At 39.8% G+C, this 15321-nt stretch overlaps 1 non-coding gene across 1 annotated transcript; it reads right to left on the bottom strand.

The window, feature by feature from the left end:
* Positions 1 to 2888: 2888 nt before the first annotated feature.
* Positions 2889 to 2995, bottom strand: LOC127088497 (small nucleolar RNA R71). Its single transcript, XR_007790331.1, has one exon. It is a non-coding gene; the product is annotated as a small nucleolar RNA R71 (small nucleolar RNA).
* Positions 2996 to 15321: the final 12326 nt, after the last annotated feature.

Genomic DNA, 15321 nt, shown 5'->3' with positions numbered 1-15321 from the left:
AACAGAGATACTACAAAATCTATATTTGATTCTCTGAGGATGACGCATGAAGGGAACACACAAGTCAAAGAAACCAAGGCTCTTGCTCTGGTTAAAAAATATGAAGTGTTGAAGATGGAGGACGAGGAAACTGTTGAGAACATGTTCTCGAGGTTTCAAACTTTTGTTGCAGGACTTAAGGTTTTAAACAAAGGGTATTCTACTACTGGTCATGTTAAGAAGATTATCAGGAGTCTACCTAAGTGTTGGACACCTAGGTAACTGCTCTGAAGTTATCTAAGGATCTAAACAACACGAAGAACATGTTAGTTCTTTAAGAAGTCATGAGATTGAGCTCGAGGAAGATGAGCCCAAGAGAAAGAGAAAATATGTTGCTCTGAATTCTTCAGGAAGATCTGAGAAGACAAAAATGTTATTTCAACCTCTAGATCATTGGAGCTTCTTCACATTGACATGTTTGGTCCAATGAAAAATGCCCCTATCAATGGTAAGAAGTATGGACTAGTCATTGTTGATGACTATAACATATGGACTTGAGTGAAATTTCTCAGACACAAGGATGAGTCATATTCTGTGTTTTCTACCTTCTGCTCCTAAGTGCAAAATGAGAAGGATCTCAGAATTGTTAGAGTCAGAAGTGATCATGGTGGAGAATTTGAAAATAAATATTTTGAAAAACTATTTGATGCTAATTAAATTTATCATGATTTCTCCTGCCCTAGAACTCCATGATCACACTAAAATTTACGTATTTTCGACTCCGATTTCACATGCATTCTAGTTGTTTTATTATCATTTTGTTGTGTTATTGCTATGTTTTCCTTTGTTTTCAGGTTTTTACTTTAATCGAAGCCCTGATCGAGAAAAGGGCGCCACAGACCAAGCCATGACGTGTCCAATTCAACTTCCATCAACTCCCATGTTTTCCAACTACTTCCACTAAGGCGCCCCATATTGTGCTTGTGGCGGACGCCATGGCCTTGTGGCGGGCGCCACAAGAGGAAAAACGGTTCCCTCCTATTTTCAAGTGAAGGGCATCCAAATCATTTCCATCTTTTTACTTGCTTATAAATAGAAACGCGAATTCACTTTTACAACCATCCAAACTTAGAGCAGAGGCAAACTCAGAAGCAACTTTGTTTCACTTAGGCATATATTCAGTATTTTATAGTGGTAATCGCTTCGCATTGGAGTGTTACCACAATTGTGTAATCAAGTCTGTGATAGAGTCTGTAATCGAGTTTGGAGCACTTTGGAAGGAAGTTAATCTTGCCGCCATTTTCTTTTCTGCATTGCAATTTACTCAGCCCTCCGATTGGAGCAGGTTTTTATTACTCGCCTTTACTTTATTTATTTCCCGCACTCGGTTTTACTTTATTTATTTCCCGCACTCGCTTTTACTTTGTTTATTTCCCGCACTCGCTTTTACTTTATTTATTTCCCGCACTTGCTTTTACTTTATTTATTTCTCGCACTTGCTTTAAATTATTTACTTTCCGCACTCGCACTACTTTTATTTACTTTAATGCACTTTTACTTTACCATGTCTAACTAAATCTAAAAGGTTAGAATGTAAGGATCGTAATTAAACCAATAATCCGTACAATTGTTCGTAGAAACACTTAAGGGCTATTTTAACTTTCAACTTAAGTTTTCCCGCACTTAAATTCTGTTGGGTAAGATCGAAAGCCGTCCAACGTCTTTTTAAACTTAATTGTTTTTAACTATTTCAAAAACAGCGAAAGCGCTTTGTCTAGTTCATTAGGAGCTCTTAACATTAAGAAGAAAAGAGATTTTAAAACTATTTTCGGACGCGTTTATAAGTTTAGAGTCTGGTTCGTAAGAACCTCTTTTGGTTAAGAAGTCCAGGTTATAATACTTTTCAACTTAGTCAAGATACTATATTTCTTAAAAATAGGTTTACTACTCTAACGCAATACGCTCCTTTTTATAAGTGACAATAAGAGGATTTGATTAGGGATTACAACTCGGTTCTGAATACGCGAAAGCGACAGTTCCTGTTAAATTAGTTCTTTTCAAAGTAGGAAATATTGCCCATAAGTAGCTCTATTAGCAAGTACTTGGATTATCAATTAATTATGTGAATTACATTCGAACCTGTCTTTATTAATTATATTTTATTTCAACACTTTACTTTTCATTGCACACTCCAAAAACACCTATTTTGATTGCCTTTGATAAACACCATAATAACAGATAACGATAGCTTGACACTTGGTCTCTGTGGATTCGACAATCTTTTATATTACTCTAATGCGTTCGTATACTTGCGAAAAACACCGCATCAAGTTTTTGGCGCCGTTGCCGGGGACCAATTTCGTCAAATTTCATTTTCCTGTTGTTATATCGTTTAGACTTAGGTTATTTCCCGCCGGTCAATGCGAAGAACTCGCAGCACCGGAAGTTTAAGCTTAGTAAACCCTCTGGCGGAACCTGAACGTTACGCTCGCGCAAGTTTATTCTTTCATAGAATTAAGAGAGCTATGGTCGAAGATCAAAACCAAAGACCTCTTAAAGATTTCGCTCAACCATCTAACGAAAAACCTAGTTCTAGTATAGTAAACCCAACTATACCAGCTAATAATTTTGAACTTAAACCATCCCTGTTGCAACTAGTGCAACAGAGACAATTTGCGGGTCTCGCTACCGAGAACCCTAACCAACATTTAAAAATATTTCTTCAATTAGCAGATACTTTTAAAACCAATGGGGCTTCTCCTGAGGCAATACGTTTAAGATTATTTCCTTTTTCCCTCAGAGATAAAGCCCTATCATGGTTAGATTCCCTTCCACCCAATTCCATTACGACTTGGGGTAACCTTAGAAGAGTTTTTCTTGCTAGATATTTTCCCCCGAGTAAGACCGCCGTTCTTCGAAACCATATAACTAGATTTACCCAAAACCAAGGAGAATCGTTGTTCGAAGCTTGGGAGAGATATAAAGAGTTGTTACGAGCATGCCCACATCATGGTTTAGAAAATTGGTTAATCATTCAAACCTTCTATAATGGACTTCATTATAACACGAAGATGACCATCGACGCTGCCGCAGGCGGTGCTCTGATGAACAAACCTTACCCTGAAGCTAGTGCCCTCATTGAAGACATGGCTCCAAACCATCAATCATGGGGAGTCGAACGAGCGATAGTTGAGAAGAAGGAAGCCCAAGGAGGAGTGCATGAACTAAGCTCTATAGAGATGATGCAAGCTAAAATGGACGCATTAGCCCTCAAAGTCGAGCATATGTACACGAACCCGAATACTGTAGCCGCAGTTTCGTCGGATTGTGAGATATGTGGAACCCAAGGACACCAATCTGCAGAATGCAGTCTATTGAACGAAACCCACTCTGAGCAAGTAAACTACACCCAAGGGAACCCATACTCGAATACCTATAACCCTGGATGGAGGAATCACCCGAACTTCTCCTATAAAAACAATAACCCTATCCAAAATAATGCACCTCCGAGACCTAGTTATCAAGCCCCAAGATCAAATCAACCTATGCAACCTGTACCACCAAAGCCGAGCCTTGAGAAAATTATGGAAAATTTTATCACCGCTCAAACCCAACAAAACAAGGAGTTCATGAACCAAAACATTCATGTTAACGAATTGATTACTTAGTTAGGAACCAAGGTTGACCAAATAGTTACTCATACCAAGATGCTTGAAACCCAGATATCTCAGGTAGCTTTAAACCAAGCCCCTCAGACTACACCTGGAGGACAATTCCCTGGACAACCTCAACAAAATCCGAGAGGACAAGCCAATGCCATTACCCTACGAAGTGGGAACGCTTATGATGAGCCACCAAACCCAAGATTGAGTGAACCCGAAACTTCTAAGGAATGTACCAAACCCCTAGACAAAGTAAAGGAACCAGAGGAATCTGAAAACCAGGAAGGTCGAGAGAAAGGAGAAGAACCTAAAGATAAAATTTACGTACCACCCCCGCCATATAAACCACCTATACCATATCCGCAAAGACTCAAACAAACCCAGATCAATAAACAGTATCAAAAATTTATTAAAGTTATAGAAAAACTTCATGTAGAAATCCCTTTCACAGAAGCCATCACCCAAATACCTTCTTATGCAAAGTTTCTGAAAGACATCCTTACCAACAAACGTAGACTTGACGATCTGAAGCCTTTGGAATGTAATTCTATTTCCGAGGACAAATTAGCAAAGAAAGATAAAGATCCTGGAAATTTCTCCATTCCTTGCCTTTTAGGTAATCATGTCATCGATAAAGATTTTCTAGACTTAGGAGCTAGTGTGAGCTTAATGCCTTTAGCAGTTTGTGAGAGGTTAAACTTAGTAGAGTTACAACCCACTAAGATGTCACTTCAGTTAGCCGATAGATCTGTTAAATATCAGATAGGCATTTTAGAAGATGTTCCTGTTAGGATAGGTCAACTATTTATCCCTACTGACTTTGTTGTCATGGACATGAAGGAGGACAATGATATACCAATCCTTCTAGGTAGACCATTCTTATCAACTGCAGGAGCCATAATAGATGTCAAGAAAGGAAAGTTGACATTTAAGGTAGGTGACGAGAAAATATAATTTATACTTTCGAAATTTCTTATGGCACCTGTGATGGGAGACTCGTGTTATGCCTTAGATATCATTGATGAATGTGTTAGAGAATTATAACAAAAAGAAATTATAAAAACAATTAAGTTACCATCAACCCCCATAAAGGAAGATGATGACTTTAAAGAACCTTACATCGATGATAACCTTTACGAATGTTTATCCCTTACCCCAGATCCTATGCCATGCCCTAAGAAACCAACCTTAGAACTTAAGGAACTGCCTAAGAACCTGAGATATGAGTTCCTCGATGAAAAGATGAACCGTCCAGTAATAGTCAGTGCTACCTTGAGCCAAGAGGAGACGAACCAACTTTTAGACGTTTTACGAAGACATCCCTCAGCCTTAGGATATAATATCTCTGACCTGAAAGGTATAAGCCCATCCGTATGCATGCATCGGATTTCGCTCGAAGAAGATTCAAAACCCTCAAGGGAGCATCAGAGAAGAATAAACCCTATAATGAGTGATGTTGTTAAGAAGGAAGTTCTTAAGTTACTTGAGGCAGGTATAATATACTAGATCTCGGATAGTAAGTGGGTGAGCCCTGTGCATGTAGTACCTAAAAAGGGAGGCATCACAGTCGTGCAAAATGATAAAGGCGAACATGTAGCAAAACGTTTAGAAGGAGGATGGCGGATGTGTATAGATTATAGAAAATTAAATAAAGCAACTAGGAAGGATCATTTCCCTTTACCATTTATAGACCAAATGTTGGAGCGTCTAGCCAGACACTCTTACTTCTGTTATCTAGATGGATACTCTGGATTCTTCCAAATACCTATTCACCCCGAAGACCAAGAAAAAACTACTTTTACATGCCCTTATGGAACTTTTGTCTACAGACGAATGCCTTTCGGCCTCTTGTAACGCCCCAGCTACTTTCCAACGCTGCATGATGTCAATATTCGCAGATTACCTAGATGGTATCATGGAAGTGTTTATGGATGATTTCTCAGTTTGCAGATTCGATTTTCACAATTGTCTTGCTAACCTTGAGAAAATCCTGGAGAGATGCGTGGAGGTGAACTTCGTGCTAAATTGGGAAAAATGTCATTTCATGGTGACCGAAGGAATAGTTTTAGGACATATAGTTTCCGAAAAAGGTATAGAGGTAGATAAAGCTAAAATAGAAGTTATAGAAAACCTAAAACCACCAAAAACAATCAGAGAAGTCCGAAGCTTTCTTGGACACGCTGGATTCTACCGGCGTTTTATTAAGGACTTCTCCAAAATCACTAAACCTTTAACTGGACTTTTAATGAAAGATGCTGAATTCATTTTTGATGAAAAATGTAATGGCGCATTTAATCTTTTAAAGCAAGCATTAATCTCTGCACCCATTATGAAACCGCCTGATTGGTCGGAACCGTTTGAAATAATGTGCGATGCTAGTGATTATGCAGTTGGAGCCGTTCTAGGACAGAGAAAAGATAAAAAAATTACATGCCATTTATTATGCCAGTAGAACCCTAGATGTTGCCCAACTTAACTACACAACAACCGAAAAAGAATTACTCGCTGTAGTTTTCGCTATAGACAAATTTAGATCTTATCTAGTAGGAGCAAAAATTATTGTTTACACCGATCATGCTGCCATTCGTTACCTATTAAGTAAAAAAGATGCCAAGCCCAGGTTACTCCGATGGATTCTATTACTACAAGAGTTTGATTTAGATATAAGAGATAAAAAAGGCACTGAGAATGTAGTAGCCGATCACCTTTCTAGGCTAGAACATCTAAAACCTGAACTAGTACCCATAAATGATGATTTTGCCTATGATAGACTGATCGCTAGAATAGAAACCATTGAAGATAATAACCTAGATCCTTATGAGCACCCCCAAAATTCCTTAGCAATAAGTAACGTACCCTGGTATGCAGATTTCGTTAATTACCTGGCTACTGATATAGTACCCCCTGATCTTGACTACCACCGCAAGAAGAAATTCTTCCACGATGTGAGAAACTTCTATTGGGACGAACCACTCCTTTTCAAAAGGGGTAAAGATGGCATTTTTCGCCGTTGCGTTCCAGAAGAAGAGGTAAATAGTATTATCGAGCATTGTCATTCTGCACCTTATGGTGGACATGCGAGCACTTCTAAGACTTACGCCAAGATTCTTCAAGCTGGCCTATTCTGGCCTACCATGTGGCGTGATGTCTATGCTTTCATTGTCAAATGTGATAGATGCCAACGCACTGGAAACATTTCAAGACGTGATGAAATGCCTCTAAGAAACATTCAGGAAGTAGAACTCTTTGACGTATGGGGTATAGATTTCATGGGACCTTTTCCACCATCCTTAGGAAACAGGTATATCTTAGTAGCTGTAGACTATGTGTCTAAGTGGATTGAAGCTATAGCTGCACCCACAAACGACACTAGGGTAGTAATCAAACTATTTAAAAACTATATATTCCCTAGATTTGGAACACCACGTTTAGTCATAAGCGATGGAGGATCACACTTTATATCGAGAATATTTGACAAACTTTTAAGAAAATATGGAGTTAGGCATAGAGTAGCAACACCATACCACCCACAGACTAGTGGCCAAGTAAAAGTATCTAATAGGGAGATAAAACAAATCCTAGAGAAAATTGTTTCTATTTCTAGGAGAGACTGGTCTCAGAAGCTTCAAGAAGCATTATGGGCCTATAGAACCGCTTTCAAAACCCCTATAGGAACTACTCCTTACCAACTAGTTTATGGGAAATCATGTCACTTACCATTCGAGTTAGAGCATAAAGCCTATTGGACCGTTAAAACTTTGAATTTTGACTACCTAGCCGCTGGAGAGAAGCGTACCCTAGACATTCATAAATTAGAAGAACTTAGGCAGTCGGCCTACGAAAATGCAAAAATATATAAAGAGAGGACAAAAGTCTATCATGACAAAAGAATAGTAAAGAAAAACTTCAATGTAGGCGATTCTGTTCTCCTTTTCAACACTAGGTTACGACTCTTCCCTGGAAAGCTACGTTCAAGATGGACTGGTCCTTTCGAAGTATCCAAGATTCTGAGATCAGGAGCCGTAAAAATCAAGAACCAAACATGTATTCCATTCATTGTAAATGGACAAAGACTGAAGCTCTACGAAGGAGGAGACATTCCAGCATACTACTCAAGCCACACCCTGATTGATCCACCGATCCCTACTACTACAGGTGTATACATTCTAATCGTCAAGCTAATGACGTTTGTCATACGGTGAACTGACTTTTTGTGTTTTGCTTTTAATCGCAATGTCGCGGATAGCAAGAGTCGCCACCGACTTTTCTTTCATCCAATAAGGAAAGGTGGAAAAGAACAGGAAAGACCTTAATTAGATTTTGGGTTCGGGAGGTACATTATACAAAGGGAAGGTGTTAGCACCCTTTGTATCCATGGTTATCCATGGGCTCTTAATTGCTCGATCACTTATGTTTGTTTTTCTTGTCTGAAAAAGTGTTCGTGAATTGTTTAGAAAATGTTTTGAAAAAGAGAATTTAACTTTGTAATGATTCTCGTATGAATGTATACAAAGTGGTTATCTCGTTTAGTTTTGAAAATGGTTTAGAAAAATATAACTCAATAATGATTCTAGTATGAATGTATACCAAGTGGTGATTTTCTAGTAGAGGTTTTGAAAAGTGTGAGGTGTGAAAAGTATTTTTAAATTGTGAGTAAGCAATTAAGAGTTATACCTACCCAAGGTCTTGATGGGCATTTCCTATCCTTATGAGGGTAAAATTGTCCTTACTATTGAGAAGTAAGTAGTTTTATCCCTTTGGATGTAAAAGGGTCATCGTAGGGTCATCGATTGGTCATTGAAGGCAACGCTTGTAAGGATACCTTAGCATTCGAAGGGACGATCATCATTTAACCGTAGGCTACACCGAAGGGTCATCGAGGGACAAAATCATATATTCGAAGGCAACATCCGAGGGACTATGATTTATTTTATGATGATTTAATCGAAGGGTCTTTGCTAAGTATATCCCCACATTCGCGGGACATGACCGTAATACCGTAATATCGTAGGGTAACAAAGAGAAGTCCAAGATCGCATATTTAAAGGCAAAGTTTTACAATTAATTAGATAGCCGTAATCGATTAAGTAATTAGGTCCACATTAAAATCGACGAAATCAATACATTAAAATCAGCTAGGGAATTTAGGATGAATCTCCACATAAAAATTAAGTAATTCAGAATCCATCTCCATAAGGGTATCCCACACATAAAGTGGAATACCTAGCCGGCCGTTTCCTCGGGAATATGTAAGCCTTTACACAATTCAGCACACGGGTTAGAACATTGAGATAAAGTACAATTGAAAATTGCACCACAACATAAAAACAACAGTCATAAAGTCAGGCCAAATGATGCAGAATTATAATAAATCTTGATTAGATAAACATAAGGCAGAACAGAAAAGAAACAAAACAGCCACTGTCCCGTTCGCTCCTGCTTCGCCTAGCGAAGGCTTAGCGATGTGCTAGCGAGCTGCTACGGGTTTTGAGTTTGATCAGCAGCATGATCTCCGGAACCCTGAACTTTATGGCATTTAATTACAGGAATGGCATGGACAAACATTCAGGATATTTAGGCATACTTAAATTCACATGTGAAATCAAATTACATATCCGAAAATTTAATCATGATGCCTTATGTATGTAGCGATCACCGATTAAAAGCATAAAACAGTAGAGATGTGCAAACCTGTTTGCAATGGAATTGCAGCTTTGGATTGGCAAATCGGGTCGAATTGGGCGGAGGCAACCTTGGTGCAGATGAGCGGCCTTCAGGGTTTCTTTACTCGGAATTCTCTGAGTTGGTCTCCAGGGTTTCTGTCCGTCTTCGTCTGTTTTTTTCTCTTTTTTTCGTGACTGAAGTGTCGGTATTTATAGTGATTGTGGTGACCTAATGGGCTCAGAATAAAGCCCAAAAATTCTGATGTTCGCAAGCTTCGCTAGGCGAGTGTGTAGCGAAGGTTCGCTAGGCGAAGGAGTTGCTCGCCTAGCGAGCAGGCCAGTTTGGGCCATTTTCTGGATTGGGTCTGTAGTGAGCTGGGCTTTTGTTCCTTTAAGGTCAGTGCCTTGCAGAATAAGTTGGAGTGCTTCGAGAAATGTTTTGCAAGATTAATGGGCAAATTTTGGGGTATGACAGCTGCCCCTGTTCAATATTCTTGAACCGAGAGAGTTAGGATGGCAAATATGCCATTCGTGGTCTGGAGGTGGAAGATTATTGAACACTAGAATGCCCCACAAATTTGCACTTGTCAATTAGTCTTGATGGGGATGGGCTTAAAGATGCCATCCAGGAAGTTTGATGATGAGAGCTTCAGATTGTGTCGTACGCTAGACGATATCTGAAGACATGGATGGCACACCGGGTCGTACGCTAGACCGTATAGTGAGTCTTCCATTATGCTGTCGATTTTGCTGGGGAGTCAGAGTGTGTTATACGCTGCTGGGGATAAGGGATCAGAATAGATTGTACGCTAGATCGTATCTGAATTGCATAATGAACCGTCCGTTAGGCTGCATCTTGAGAGGTAAAGATCAGAACGGATCGTACGGTAGATCGTATCTGAGTAGCGGACTGAGTCGTCCATTAGGCGGGTGACTTCACTGGGGATGAAAGATCAGAATGGATCATACACTAGATCGTATCTGAGCAGCAGAATGAGTTGTCCATTAGGCTGCATCTGAGATATAAGGGTCAGAATGGATCGTATGTTAGATCGTATCTGAGTAGCAAAATGAGTCGTCCATTAGGCTGCATCTGAGATATAAGGGTCATAGTGGATCGTATGCTAGATCGTATCTGAGTAGCAAAATGAGCCGTCCATTAGGCTGCATCCAGAGAAGTAAAGGTCAGACCGGATCGTACGCTAGATTGTATGCTAGGTAGCATCTGAGGACTTGAAGGTCTAACTGGATCGTACATTAGACCGTATTTGAGCAGAATGAGCCGTCCGTTAGGCTGAATCTGATGATGAAAGGGGGTAGTCGTACGCTAGACTACACTTCAGAAATGTACCGTACGCTAGGTAGCATCTGAGGACTTGAAGGTCTAACTGGGTCGTAAATTAGACCGTATTGGAGTAGTTGAAGGTCAGAATGGATCGTCCATTAGATCGTATCTGAGTGGAAGGAGTCATATGTTGAGCTGAATCAGAATGAACCGTACGTTAGATTGTATCTGATCGTATTTGTAGATGCTGTATTTGCAATAAATGGCCGGGATGGGCTTAAAGATACCATCCTTAGGAGGATAATTAATCCTGAAAAATAAAGTTAGCTTCATGCCATGTCATGATGCATGAGATGTTTTATGCTTTTGACAATAAATGCGAACAATGTATGCATGCGTATGCTGTGAAATGATGTAATGAATGAATTATGCATCTGAAAAGTTCTTCCCGAGGACTCTACTGGGGAAATAAATCTCAGTCTTCTGGTTGGAGATACTGGTATCGGTGATCCTTTCTTAGTTGGGGATACTTGATTCTGTCTGATGGTAGAAATATTTAACAGAAGCCTGGCTGGGGGTGGAAGAGATGACCAATTTGTCTAGTAATGCCAATTGCTTTTGGGGAATAACTGGCTTTGCTAGGGAATAGAATTAGCAACGGATTCATTGGAAAGCATGGTTAGACCTTCTCCTCGATCCTGAAATCTCGTAGTGATTGCTATTTCTATTTTATGCATGCATTTTTGGTACACATCGATCATATTCAAATGCACATATCAATTCAAATTAAATCAATGGACGTTTATGCAAACAAAATAGAAAAAGTAAAAACAAAAGCATCTTTTTGGAAATAAAATTATATTGATTTGAAAGAGGGCCTATAAACAGGCAATTTGTGTACACGGAGACAGAAATCCTAGTAAGAGGAAATTGTCGAGGACATAAAGAAAAGCTATGAAGGAAAAGCCCTGTTGATTTTAATTCTACTACTGTCATTATGTCTTCAAGCCTCTCATCTCCTGCTGTCGGATAAAAGTGATTGGCTTGTTCAGTCCCTTTGACTTGGGTGAAGCTGACCGAGAACGGGACATAGTCATACGCTTTAGTCCCTAATTTTTGCCTGGACCGCCTTTTCAGGTTTTCAGTCCACCGGGATACCCTTTTTTGCCCAAGCCGCCTTTTCAGGTTTTCGACTTGCCGGGTGTACATGCGTAGTATTTTTTTTAACTATGTCCGTGTTCACGGGATGCGGGGATTCTTCGTCATCCATTGTAGCAAGTATCATGGCTCCACCAGAGAACACCTTCTTAACTACAAATGGCCCTTCGTATGTGGGAGTCCATTTGCCTCTAGAATCACCTTGTGGTAGAATGATACACTTTATTACCAAGCCGCCACTTCGGAATTATGGTGTTTTATGTTGAACTGCGAGCAGAGTTCAGTGATCATCTTGTTGTTCAAATTAGCACCATTATCAGTGATAGCTCTTTCAGGAGACAGCAGGTTTCTCAAATAGATATTTGATAGAATCCATCTTAGAAATCAATAAAGCGGTATGGTTCAACATATACTGTCTTAGTCGGCGAGCAGCCCAGGCCAAAGCACAACAAGCTTTCTCGAGCTGTGAGTATCTTGTTTCACAGTCGGTACCTTTTGTTAAGGTAGTATATGGCATGCTCTTTTCGACCAGACTCGTTATGTTGCCCCAGCACACCCTATTGGATTTTCTAACACGGTCGAATACATGATTAGAGGTCTTCTTTCAACTGGTGGCATCAGAATTGAAGGTTCTTGGAGATACTTCTTGATTTTGTCTCAGTAATTTGGAGACGGATTTGCAAGTAGCGGTCAAATGGGAGCTAAATCGGGTGACGCGGTCCAGATTTATGATTTCGATCGATGCCCCATGCGGCTGAATAGTCTTTTCTTCTTGCAGTAGTCTGGCAAGCTCTCCAGGTACTTCACAATCTTCCTCACTTCCATCCTCGGCTTGGTAGATTGGATTTTCAAAGTCATAATGAACAGTAGTAGAATTATTATCAACAGGATCCAGAGTGGATATGGATCGGTAATTTTTTACGTGAGTGTGTGCAAGAAAACATAGCTTTGTTTAAAAGATGACAGGAAAGATAAAGAGCGCAATATTTGAATGCCAAAAAAAATCCATTGATTCATTGAATGTGAATATGCTTATGAAAATGACAAACATTTAACCAAATTTGATACATTAGATGAGCAATAACAATTACTCCTGACTAAAGGAAATCAGGATAGTGTCTTCAGCCTTCCAATTATTGAGTCCGTCACCAATTGTTGGGAAAATCCAGCTATCTAAGTCATAATCGTTATCAGTATCTTCCACAGCATTGACAGTCTCGTCATGATTAGACAGAGGGGCGGTAATGTCATTAGGAGTCTCCGGAGGATCAAAGGTAGCCGCCTGTATCTTTCCACTTCGAATGTCGCGCTCAACATGCTCACCTGTCAATATAAGTTCAGTGAAACCCAATGAGGAACTCCTCAATAGATGGCTGTAGAATGGGCCAGTCAGTGTGCTCATGAACATGTCCACTAATTCTCGATCAGTCATAGGGGGTTTGACTCTGCCAGCCAAATCTCTCCATTTTTGAGCATATTCTTTGAAGCTTTATTTAGAGCCCATGGTCATATTCTGCAACTGTAGCCGAGTAGGTGCTAATTCAGAATTATACTGGTAGTGCTTGTAGAAAGCTGTCGCTAAATCAGTCCAGGTGCGGATGTCAGAGCTCTCGAGCTGATAGTACCATTCTAACTGTGTGCCAGACAGACTCTCTTGGAAGAAATGGATCCATAGTTTCCTATCAGTGGTATACGGCTGAATCTTTCTCACATAAGCTCTCAGATGCATCTGAGGACAAGATGCCCCATCGTATATAGTGAAAGTGGGGATCTTGAATTTGCGAGGAATGACCACATCAGAGACCAGATTTAAGCTTTCGAAATCCAGACTGGGCGTCTTTTGACCCTCCATAGCTAGCATGCGTTCTTCCAGCAACTTGTACTTGTCATCTCTTGGAGAGTACTGTTCATTCTCATAATCTTCATCATCGTCCTCATGGTTGAAAGGATCAGCATTCTCATCCTCCGAATTATTTTCTGTCTCCTCTCCTTGATCCTTCAGAATTCTAATTGTGACTCCTGCAGCCTGTCCTCTGAGCCTTCTTCCCGGGTTGATGTAACTCACATGTTTCTTGTCTTTATTCTCGAGCAATAGAGCCTTCAGTTCCTCCTGCCCCTTGGATAAGTTCAAGATCATCTCCTGGAGTTGAGCCTTCTGAGCCTGGAGATCCTTGACAATTTGTTCGAGGGCCATTTTTCTGTTTGGAGGAAAACCGTGAGAACATTGATCCCTTTAGAGTACCTGTTATGCAATGTGATGTTATGCTATGCAATGTATGAAATGTTTTCAATGTTTAAAGTCCTTGAAATGGTTAGTACAATGCCATGATGTCATGATGTTATGATGTTATGATGTTATGATGTTATGATGTTATGATGTTATGATGTTATGATGTTGTGTAAATAACAAGCACAAGCAGGTCACACAATCATCATTCCTAGGTTTTAAGGCTTGCATGAATTCCAAAGGTAAGTACCCTCCCCACTGAAGTTTGGTTGGTTCAACCTGTCCTAGAATAGTAACCGGGTTCTAGAAGGATCTCAAATCATTGACCTTTCCTTAAGTCCACTTCAGTGCAACACCAAGTTGACCGAAGCTTCCCTAAAGTCCAATCTCAAAGAGTGTAGTATCGAGTCTCAACCAACCCCAGTCGGAACCGAAGTCAGTTATCTCATTACTTTCTAATGGCCAAGATGAGTCAATTAGGGTTCTAAAGGTCTGGTTAATGCTTTGATGACACTACGCGGAAGCCAAATTTTTCCTCAAGTAAACATGAGGAACATCAGGACATCCAAAGTGTCACATTAACCGTAGCCATCATTTTAACCATTCCAGTATACGCCGGATAGTCGCGATGATCTATTGCTACTTACCTAAGGTACACTAGATCCGGGTGTAGGATCTTTCACTCAAGCATAAAATACCCAAGCAATCCCTTAAAAGTAAATCAGACAATTTGAATAAGTGATCTCGTTTTTAAGGTAACCTCTCTTTAAGTGTCCCCAGCTGAGTCGCCAGTTCTGTCATACGGTGAACTGACTTTTTGTGTTTTGCTTTTAATCGCAATGTCGCGGATAGCAAGAGTCGCCACCGACTTTTCTTTTATCCAATAAGGAAAGGTGGAAAAGAACAGGAAAGACCTTAATTAGATTTTGGGTTCGGGAGGTACATTATACAAAGGGAAGGTGTTAGCACCCTTTGTATCCATGGTTATCCATGGGCTCTTAATTGCTCGATCACTTATGTTTGTTTTTCTTGTCTAAAAAAGTGTTCGTGAATTGTTTAGAAAATGTTTTGAAAAAGAGAATTTAACTTTGTAATGATTCTCGTATGAATGTATACAAAGTGGTTATCTCGTTTAGTTTTGAAAATGGTTTAGAAAAATATAACTCAATAATGATTCTAGTATGAATGTATACCAAGTGGTGATTTTCTAGTAGAGGTTTTGAAAAGTGTGAGGTGTGAAAAGTATTTTTAAATTGTGAGTAAGCAATTAAGAGTTATACCTACCCAAGGTCTTGATGGGCATTTCCTATCCTTATGAGGGTAAAACTGTCCTTACTATTGAGAAGT

This window comes from Lathyrus oleraceus, chromosome 5, assembly GCF_024323335.1.
Source record: "Lathyrus oleraceus cultivar Zhongwan6 chromosome 5, CAAS_Psat_ZW6_1.0, whole genome shotgun sequence".
NCBI lineage: Eukaryota > Viridiplantae > Streptophyta > Magnoliopsida > Fabales > Fabaceae > Lathyrus > Lathyrus oleraceus.
This window is presented reverse-complemented; position numbering and strand designations above follow the sequence as displayed.